The following is a 10817-nucleotide window of genomic DNA, read 5'->3' as shown; positions in this document are numbered from 1 at the left end:
GAAGCGGAGAACCAGCAATTGAATAAAAAGATCTCGAACTGGGAAGCGGAGATGCAAGCCATGAAGAATTGGAAAGTGCAGATCGAACAAATGATGCGCCAATCTCGTCCAGATGATGCGGGTGACTCCTCTCACTAGAAGGTATATAAAAGCTAGTGACAAGTATTTGAAATAGAAAATGCATGAGGATTTCAATTAGAATAAATACTTTATCCTTTCTTTTACTTTCAAAATACATCAATAGATATTTAATAATTATTGGTATAATGTTATGGTCCGCCTGTCTAATCAATGACCTAATTAGAGTGACTTTCACTTTTGTGCATGATCCACATATGATAGCATCTCTAGGGTAGTTTTGCTACCAAATGTAATAGGCTCAAGCCATATTTTGATGAGTTATTATCAATTTTAGTCCCAAATCTCACAATTTTGTCCTATAAAAGGTATCTCACATAATTGTAACGTGAATATGTGTAATCTTCAACCCCCTTATGTACAAGATGTCCTATGTAAAAGCTACTATTCCCAAAATTTACCTGTGAAATTAGGAATAGCTTCCCAAGAGGAGGGGTGAATTGGATTCTAAAAATTTCTTTTGATTCCTTTTAAAATACCTTAAACTTCTTTTATTTCTTTTAACCAATTCTTGACTTGTTTTTTTTTTTAATTCCTTAATCAATCAAGAACTTAGTTTTTTTATCCAATCAATTAAACACAATCTTCAAACCAAACAATCAATTTATTTGTCAAGTACAAGTTAAACAACAAACAACCAAACCAAGATATAAAGTATTCAGCACTTTGGTAATATGAGATCTTGAGATAGTTTGTTTGTTTATATAAGCCCTGTGATTATGAATTATAATTTATGCTTAATGAAGTAACGCCCTGTATAAATAAATCCAATCACTCTTTCCAAATATTTAGAATTCAAATAAACTCTTGGCAAATTTATCTTTGGGGTGTTAACCAAGTAACGTACTCCCGTATGGTTTCCACAAGATATGGTGTAACCAACGTACTCCCTTTCGGTTTCCGCAACCCAAATCAAAATTGGATTTTAAGTTTACTTGATTTCCAAATATGTGTAGTATGTATAATTTAGATATTTAAATCATCCATGCAGTTGTATATGAACTGAAAATAAAGAATAGGGAAAGACAGAGTGAGACGGAGATTTTTACGAGGTTCGGCTTATACCCAGCCTACGTCCTCGCCTTTGGCAAACCACCAAAGGATTTACTAAACCTGTTTCATTGATGGGTGGAACAAAACTGATTACAACATTCCTTGGTTAAGGTTAGAGCCTGCCTTCTCCAAACGATATTCCCTCGTTCGGTCACTCCTTACATGGGCTAGAGTCCGCCTCTCTAAGAAATATCCCCTTGCTTAGCCAACGATTCAAACACCTTGGAATGTCAATGAACTACAAGAAATACAAGATAAAATCTGTGTACAAGTATACTCTCTCAAAGAGCAAGTTAGTACAATTTCAGCACTATATACTTCAATGTAAAATATCAATAGGAAATAGAATGAAGTTCAAGTATAGAATTCACCAATATCCTTCTTAGAAGAGGATTAGCAGTAGGAATTCAAAGGAAGAAGGATTAGCACTTCAGAGTTCTCAGTAAAAGAATTTTTCAATGAGTGAGCAAGAGAACTTAGGAAGAACAAGAGTACTTTCAACTTCTCAAAATAGATTTTTCAATTCTTTAATATTTATTTTGTTTTGCAAAACCATGTATTTATAGGCTTTCAAACTTGCAAAAGTTTCCTTAAAGAATTTCCATGTTTATTAGAATATTTAAGGTTCAAACGGCTATAATTTAAAACATTAGAATTTTAAAAATTTGCCCGTTGAACAATGTTTATGTCTGACAGCAGTGACTCCGTTTCAGTGTTTTGACCATAACGTTTTTTGTGTAACTCCAAATTATATGTTCTTGGTGTAAAAAGAAATCTAAGAGAAAATACTACAACTTTAATGTTTACCACTCTTTAAAATAATGAGTGTTTGATAGAGAAAAATTCACCTCAATGCGGCTATATAAAAACTGACAGCATTTGGGAAAAACTCTTGTTGGTGCTCTTTATTCCAAAAATGAGTCTAATCTTTTTAAAATAATTTTGAACTTATAAAAATATTATTCAGGTATTTTAAAAAGTATCTAGGTCTAAGAAGTTAACCTAAGAGCTTCAAAATATTTCAAACGATATTTTAAACATTAAAGCACTTACATGAGACTTCTAAAATATTAACATTCTAAGTTCTTGAGTCTTCATGCTTTGTCCTGGATTGAATCCATCTTTTCTTCAAACTTCCATACTCTTTAAGCTTTCTTACTTTGCCTTTCTTTGGATCTTTTGACTTTAATATGCCTTGGCTTTCAACAACTTATTCATGTCCTCATGTTCTTTAACAAGTAATTCATGGCTTGGCTCATTTAAGCTTCATTTGATCCTTGTGAGCACTTTGACCTTGCTTCCATCATATTTGATTCTTGTGGGCACTCTGACCTTACTTTCACATATATGAACCCTGAAATATCATTACTCACACAAATACATTAAATTTCACTTGTTTGTTAGCATCAAAACAAGATAACAAGATTTTAAGCCTTGTGAGGCCAACAACCTGAAAAATATCAAATTCACAACAGTAAAATATTCAATAACTTGAAGGGCTCAGCTTGAATATAGTGCATTAATTTTATTTTTTTTAAAGTTACATTAACGAGTGTTCCAGGAATGATTGTACAGTTCATTTAACAAATGGGATGAATTTAAAAAAAATCAAAGCACAGTTAACTTTTTTCCTATGGGAGTCCAATGGGCCAACTTTGGGATGCTTCCACGAGCATAAGCAATGTGATCTCCTTCCAGCCCCTTAAGGTTTCCATCCCTGGGTGTCAACTGCTAACAAATGTCCTAGTACGTGTTCAATGAACTAAAGAAAGGAAAAGAAAAAAGAATAATTGTATTGGGAAATTTGGATTGACGCATTTGAGTTGCTTGACAGACTTTTGAGAATATCATATTGGAGTGTTTAGATGGCAGGTCATGAATCCAAAGTAAGGTTATTCTTGAATTAGCAAACTACTGAAGAAGTTAACAAATAGCAAGCAGTTCATCAATCCAGATTAATAAGCATGCACATCCAAACAAAGTACAATTGCCACGAAAACAACCCTAGGATAGGTCCTAGCCTGTCCAAGAGCCTCTTGTAGATTCACCTGAAGCATTAAGAACAAACTAAACCCCATATAAACATCACCAACTCAGGACTACTGTATATGTTTCTCGCCTTATCCTCCAGCACAGGATAAGTAGCCACCAGTGCATCTTGAGCTCCAATATATAGTGAGCTATAAATCTTCCAGTAAACTTCCCTAACCTTTTTTGTAGGATGGAAGAGCCCCTGCAGACAATAGTTTAGGACTGCAGCTGCACCCAAGGCAACCCTCATCCCTTCTATGGCTTCCATGACAGCATTAATAACATGCAAATAAGTCTCAAATATGTTTGGCCATACATAATTCAGCAGTTGTACTAAAGCATCCTCATAACCTAAACAAGCCACTCCCAAAGCCATGTGCTTAACAGTTGGGAAGCAGTTTGCCTATGTACCAAATCTCTATCCATGAGAGCAGCCTCAAGTAGTGGAGTGACTCCATAAATATAATCTTTACCCATTTCACCAATGTACTCAAAAATAAAAGAGAGTGATTTTAAAACACAATTCTGCACATTGAGTTCTGGTACATGATACTCATTCATTAATGCTGGTAGCACTGTAAAAGGAGAACATGTTTCTGCAACTACTGCAATTGCCACAGTAGTACACACGTGGTTTTGACGCTCCTGCACTTTGAGATTGTTTAATAATGTTGCTAGGACATCTTGTGGTCCAATGGCTTTCGCAATGTATCCAAACGTGTTGACGGTTGCTCACCAGATACCTTTTTTATGGGCTTGAAGCATCTCAAGAAGTTCAAAACAATTTACTCCAAATAGGGAATGCCATAGATGGGTTGATTCCTAAAACTTTGTAACCTCAAGCTTGCCAAAATAACTAAAAGTTGTATCTTAAATATTGAAAATATTTTGAACTTTGTATTGTTATGGCTATCTCTTGTCATGATTTACTTAATCAATTCAAGTTAATATTTCATGATTGGCCAACAAGTAGTTTATAAATTATATTTCATGTTTCAAAATAAGATAGGTCATGAAATATGTTAATGGTTATTTAGTCTTTTAGAATTATTATTAATTGTTATAGTTTGGTTTGTAACAAGTGTAAGCTAGAGGGAGAGACCTATTTTTGAGTTTAGGTCTGCCATTTTACCCAATTATTCAACATGGTATTACAGCATGATTCTGAAACCTAAACCCTATGTGTTAACACCACCATCAAAACTGAAGTCTAAAACCCAAAATTCGCTGCATGTCTATCAGTATAGAAGATTTTTCAGCGGTATAATAACCCTAAAAAATAGCTAGCAGCAGCAAGAAGTCAGACTAGTCGCTGGTTTTCTGGGTGACACTGTCAGTTCAAAAACATCAAACCCACTATAGATTTGTCAAAATCAACACCATAGTCACCCACAGACACTACCGATCTGCCCCCACTGAAATCCCACCTCCAGGCAGTGTCTCATGGAACCTCACATGCTGGACGAAGGCTGCCAAGGCCGACTGCATGTGCTGGCACATGAAGCCACTTTCAGATATGGTTTTGACCTGAAATGATTCAGCAGTGATCCAATCCCACTATTAACATGTTATTGGAGTTTTTCATGATGTTTTTTTCCCAAAGGTCTCACCTTTTTAATTGCTCATCTGCGGGACTTATGAAATGGTTGTTTGATGATTTGTGAAGCAGTTTATCAATGGTTATTGAGTTTATTGGGTCTGAAATAGTGGGATTTGTTGTGTTTATGATTTAATGTTCTAATTCCTTCCATATATCAAAATATCAAGTTGTTCGACATGTGTATTGCTCAAAGATCTAATCTTTGTTGTGACCATGCACTCATGGTAATTTGTTAGTTGTGGTTCGGTGTTAGTAACAATCATTGGAGACTCTCTTGGAGAAGTGGTTGTGCTCATAAGATGTTTTTTGTGAGGCAGTGGCAGTGCTCATAAGCTGTTTTTTGTGAGCCATGGTAATTTCAGTGATTCACTTCTCCAATTGTTCTAGTGGTGTGAGTTGCTTTCTTGGGGTTGTGTTTGAGTTTCTCGGTGCTACAGCGGTCTTGTACTAATTTATTTGGGACTTGTTCATGGTTCCAATTGTTCTAGCAATTAATTTCATGATTTATTTGTGAAGCCACTTTGCGGCAGCTTTAATCGTGGTCATAGCTCTTTTGATACCTAGCCAACATCTGATATTGTTCCACACAGCTGGTGTGAATATCTTAATAATATGAGTCAATTTTAGGCTATTTTGGACATTTTAGTTATGCTGAGTTTCTTTTGATATTTTAATAGTTTGAGGTTGTTAATGGTTATTTTGGTCATTTAGCACTACTAGTATGTGCTAAAGTTATGTAAGGGTATTTACTCAGTCATTGGTATATACTAGACACATATTATGAATAGAGGGAGAGACCTATCATTGAGATAAGGTCTTCAATTTTACCCAATTATTAACATGGTACTAGAGCAAGATCCAACCTAAACCCTAAGTTAATACCAAAACCAAATCCTAAACCCTAAACCTCATTCCTGCTGCTGTATATAAGGATAATCTGCACTACCAAAGACTAGAAACAAAGTCAAGAAGCTGCTGGAAAAATACCATAGTTGCCAGAAAATCCTGGATGCTGCTGCCTTTCAGAACCTTTAGTATCCCTTCATATTTTTGCAAAAATAACCACATAGCCACCCACATAACCTGTGGATGTTGCTGCCCAATGAAATTTCACAGCCAGAGTGTGTCCTCTGCTCCCAATTTTTTTTTCTTTTTGAATGCTTTAATTACCTCCGTACATCATAGTATTAAGTTGTTCGTTATGTATCTTGTTAAAAAATAACTTCATTTTTCCACTTAGAGCACTTTTTTAATGGTTGCTTGGTACCATTGGGGCTGTGTGTTGCTTCGTATCATGGAAGCTTTTGGAGGATTGGATGGAAGTTTAAATAAGGAAAATGAAAAAGAGCCAAGAGAAGAGATTAAATTAGATGCAGAGCGCAGTGTTGCCTAAAGTAAGTTCATTCTTATTCCTTGATGGGATCGTTAGGCATTTTAGGATGGATTAACACATATTTGCACTCCAGCTGGGATGATTGAATGGTGTTGTTTTCTTGAATCTGGGTCCTTTCAGCTGATGGCGTCTAGGCACCTGCTTGCATTTTTGTTCTTTTTTTGGGAAGAAAATAACCTTAGATTCTGAGGTTGAACTAACTCCAGTTTTAGTCCACGACATGTTTTTTGTTTTAACCAATGTTGGAAACTTGAAATAACTTGACCCCGTGTTTGGGAGCTTGGAATTCAATTTGGTTGTGGATATGAATAAAATGTAATTTAAAATTATAGAGAATTTCGTCCAAATCCAAATCTCGGGCTAGAATTTCATGATCCCAAACACAACCTGAATTCATTTCAGTTAGATGGCAGCTATTATTTATCGTTAAAGTTTGGTAACTTTTGGGTTCAACTTCAACATAGGGAGAATTGGTGATTCACTAGATTTCCTAATAAATTCCAATAACTAGGCATTTGGTTCAGATAATCAAATGCCTGAGAATCTTGTAACTGGGACTAAGATGCCTTTGTTGGAATCCAGATTACCAAAAGTATAATATGAGAACGTTTTATGGGTATAATAGGTCCCATGGAATCCTAGATGCCAATTTAGGTTTATCTGAATGAACCTATGCTGATATTTAGGATTCCCAACCTCACATTCTGTGGAATCTTCATAGATTTCTTGAACAAAAATGAAATCTATTAAAAACTGAATCAGTCTTTCAGACTGAACATACTTAAGAACTTATATTCTTCATGCGGCCCTCTGGCTTACTGTCATCGTATCCTGCCTCATCTGCAAGGTTTTGCTTTTGCAGGGATGCGAGAAAGCGGATGACTTGCTGTTTTGCCTCTGCTGGGACATGAAAAACAGATGGCAGTACTCTTTTTTTCTTTATTTGGTTTCCATTTTCCAGTGGAATTTTCTCTACTTTGAATTAGTTTACCCTTTATTTGTTTATTTATTTATTTATTTTTTGCAGTTTCATTTTTCTTTTACCTCCCTTTTTTTATTTCTTTTCAGAAAATGCTGTCTTTCTATTTTATATATACAGAAAACTTTGTATAGATTATGCGTGTGCCTAGGGGAGATGAATATCATGCTTCCAGATCCAAGGAACAATGGAAATGGAGGATGAACTTTATTGTATGATTGGTTATCGTTTGATTTTTTTTATAATAAACTTGTGTTTTGATGTATGCTTGTGTCCAGAAGTGGGCATGAAAATGTATCCAAAGAATTGCATTGCATTTGGGAGCCTTGAAAACCACTCTATAAAAAATTGAAACTTGAATCGCATTTTTCTTCTGCAGCACTCCTATGGAAGAAGAATGTAACCAAATGCACCATAATAATAGAAAACAAGTGCAGATATGAAAGCCTAAGTTACTACTGCTATATTTATATTGTAATCTAGCTTCCCTCTTCTCATCTTCTTCGCATCTTTCAAGAACCAGTGGAGCACAATCCAGACAATTTGATTCCAAAAATCAAAACAACCACAGGCACATATTCATTGAGCTCCAACCTGCCTTTCGTTTAACATAAATGCTTTACTTGCATTTTCAATTATTTAAACAAAATAATTGGCACAAGAGTGTGAGACTTGTGGACTTCACTACTATGAGTTTTTCTCTCCTCTCATTGTTTGCACAGTACTACTACACCGTTTCAAACCTATTGTCCTTGGACAAGTTGAAATGGCTAGTTCCTACCTTGAGTTCTTTGTCTAATCTTGAGTGTGAGTCTTGTTGGGAAAACATCATTGTGTTCCCTTTGTTTCTCAAGTCAACAAATGGGCTGTTAGTCCTTTCATGCTAGTAAATTTCAATGTTTGGGGTCCTTGCCGTGTAATGTCAAAGTTGGGGTTTTGGTACTTTGTTCTATTTGTCAATGATTACTCTTGGATGACTTGGTTGTGTTTAATGGAAGATTGTTCCGAGTTGTTTATTATCTTTGTGCCTTTTGTTCTCAATTAAGAAATTAATTTAGGATATTTCGTAGTGATAATTCTAAGGAATACCTGAATACCCAATTTAGTACCTGTATGCCTATTTCTTGTGTGATCCATTAGGCATGTTATGCCTAAACTACAAAACAAAATGGAGTTACAAAAACCGAAAAACAAACTCAAAGTCACTAGTACCCTATTTTATCAAATGAATGTCCTCAAAGTTTTTTGGAGTGATTTTGTGTTCACTGCTTGTTCTCTCATCAATAAAATGGCATCCTATGTTCTTGCTGGTAAAATTCCATGTCCAGTTATCTTCCTTAAGGCCCCTTTTTTTACACTTACTCCTCGTATATTGTTTATATGTCCTTTGTCCATTAGCTAAGTTTAGGAATGGACAAGTTGGATTCTTGTGCTATCAAATGTATTTTTTCTAGGCTATTCATGTAATCAGAAGGGATATTGATGTAATAGCTCTACTTTACATTGATTCTTTGAATTTACCTCTTTTGAATTTGTACAATGTTATTTTGAGTCCTTTAGTTCTGTTGATCTTTATGAGTTTGCCTAGCCTTCTAAATCCTAACATACTCTCTATGCCCAGTCCTCCTACATCCTCATTTGGTTAGTGTCCTCGTTGCTTGGATCATTTTAATTTGTTGGTATACACATGGCTACTTAAGGGAGGAGAGTCTCTCCCAGCTTCTACTTTGCGCCTTTAGTTCTCTCGTCAGATGATCCTATTGCTTGTGATATGCTCCTCCTATAGCTGTTCAGAAAGGTGCATCGACTTGTACCCACATCCAATCTGTAATTTTGTTGTTATGATTATTGTCACCCTCGTATTAGCAATGGCTTTCATGGAGTAGTTGATGAATGCAATGTATTCAATTTCCCATCCATACTATCAAAAATATACACTCAAAATGGATAAGGAAAATATAATGAGAAAAAAATTAAAAGGTGACACCTAATTGTACCCAATTTTCAGAAGGTCAGCTCATCGGCCTCCTGATTAGCTTAATCTCAAACCAGCTCCCTAACAAGCTCTTGGCAGCACCAACCCGTCAACTTGAGGTTTCAGCTCCCTATCATTCGTAAATGCTTCCCATAACTAATCCAAGAGAAGTGGCAGGTTACCTTTACAGCGCACCAATCCTGTCTTAACTGGACCTTGGCCACAAAGAACTGAGTCTGGCAGCAAGTTTTGCACTCTTGTAGTCCTCCCGAAGTTGAATAAACCTTAATCGGCAGCCAAATCATAAGTTCACCATCCTCGGTCTAAATGGAAAACAGAAAATAAGTAAAACAGTAAATGAAAAGACAGTTATTTAGGCCATGACTAAATATTCTTCTTCCTCTTCCACCCCCTGAACATGCATTATTTGCAGAAAAAACAAAAAAAAAAAAAATACACAACGTTGATATTTTATTTGATGCGAGAATTGGAGCCAACATATATCAGGACTCCATAGAAAGTTGTCTTTTCTCACAACATCCAGGGGTCTAACATATATAGCTTGAAGACTTATTTCAAAATAATAATAATAACAATAATTCATTTTTAGTGTAAAAAAGTGCTCTAAAATTGCCTTTACATGTTGTCTACAATAATCAACCTTAACTGTAAACACCATCACCAATATAAGTTATACCTTTGTGCATCTTTCCTGATACTCGGAGTACCCTCAAACAAAGTGGCGAGGCTTTCAGGAGCAACAATAAACACATTGGCCATGCTGTAGGCGTAGATTTCATCAGTATGTAAGGATTTAAAATGGTAACTGAAGTATGTTGGATTTTCGACAATTTGCAAGCTGCAACTTACATGCCCAACAGCTCAAATTTCTCATCAACAGAAGGAGCATTAAAACTCCGAACAAACTCTCCATATTCAGTTATGTCATGCTTCAACCGCAGGCCTCCACTGCAAGGAGCAAAACAGTGAGAAAAATGCATGCAGCAAAATAAATTCAGACAGTAAAATATACAGTTTATACAATTTAAGGTTTGCTTGCTCCATAGCTAAGTTCTATAATATCATCCAACACACCAAAGTAATCTATATCTTCATCTCCTTCTGTACCTAGCACCGCAACCCCACAATTTTGGGTTCTTCTATGTAGTTCGAGGGACTTTGTATGAAATCGTAACCCATTAACAATGCAACCGCTGTAGCTGTTAACTCTTTGATCGGGCCCACATGTCAACGCGTACAAATATTTACTTGCCATTGGTTCGTTATTGTAAAACATGACTTTCATCTATTAAATAAACAGGAGTTTAGAATAATACCATCAATAGTGAAACCATACATTCCTTCTAACTGAAGCAGTTTTTGTTACTTACACGACTCCCAAACCAATTGATAAACTCTTTCTTATATCTTTCGTCAACATTTCGTTCATTTTGGGTAAGGAGTTCAGCTTTATATTCGCTATATGTAACAGTAGTACATGTTAATGCCAAGTAAGTATACAATTATGCATATGTAAATACAATGTAAAGTAAGGAGTTTGGAACAACGTACTCGATATATGGAACAATTTCATCAAAATTGTTGAGGATGTAAAAATGAGCCTTTTCTAGGTCGTACATATGAATGA

General features: G+C 35.6%; 1 long non-coding RNA gene across 1 annotated transcript; it reads right to left on the bottom strand.

Annotated features, from left to right (window-relative positions):
- Positions 1 to 9330: 9330 nt before the first annotated feature.
- Positions 9331 to 10109, bottom strand: LOC131158102 (uncharacterized). Its single transcript, XR_009137406.1, has 3 exons — positions 10040 to 10109; positions 9867 to 9950; positions 9331 to 9453 (listed from the first exon to the last, which is right to left on the bottom strand). It is a non-coding gene; the product is annotated as an uncharacterized LOC131158102 (long non-coding RNA).
- Positions 10110 to 10817: the final 708 nt, after the last annotated feature.

The sequence above is a fragment of the Malania oleifera genome, chromosome 6 (genome assembly GCF_029873635.1).
Source record: "Malania oleifera isolate guangnan ecotype guangnan chromosome 6, ASM2987363v1, whole genome shotgun sequence".
Lineage (NCBI taxonomy): Eukaryota > Viridiplantae > Streptophyta > Magnoliopsida > Santalales > Ximeniaceae > Malania > Malania oleifera.
The sequence above is the reverse complement of the archived record's forward strand: the minus strand, read 5'-3'. Positions and strand labels throughout refer to the sequence as shown.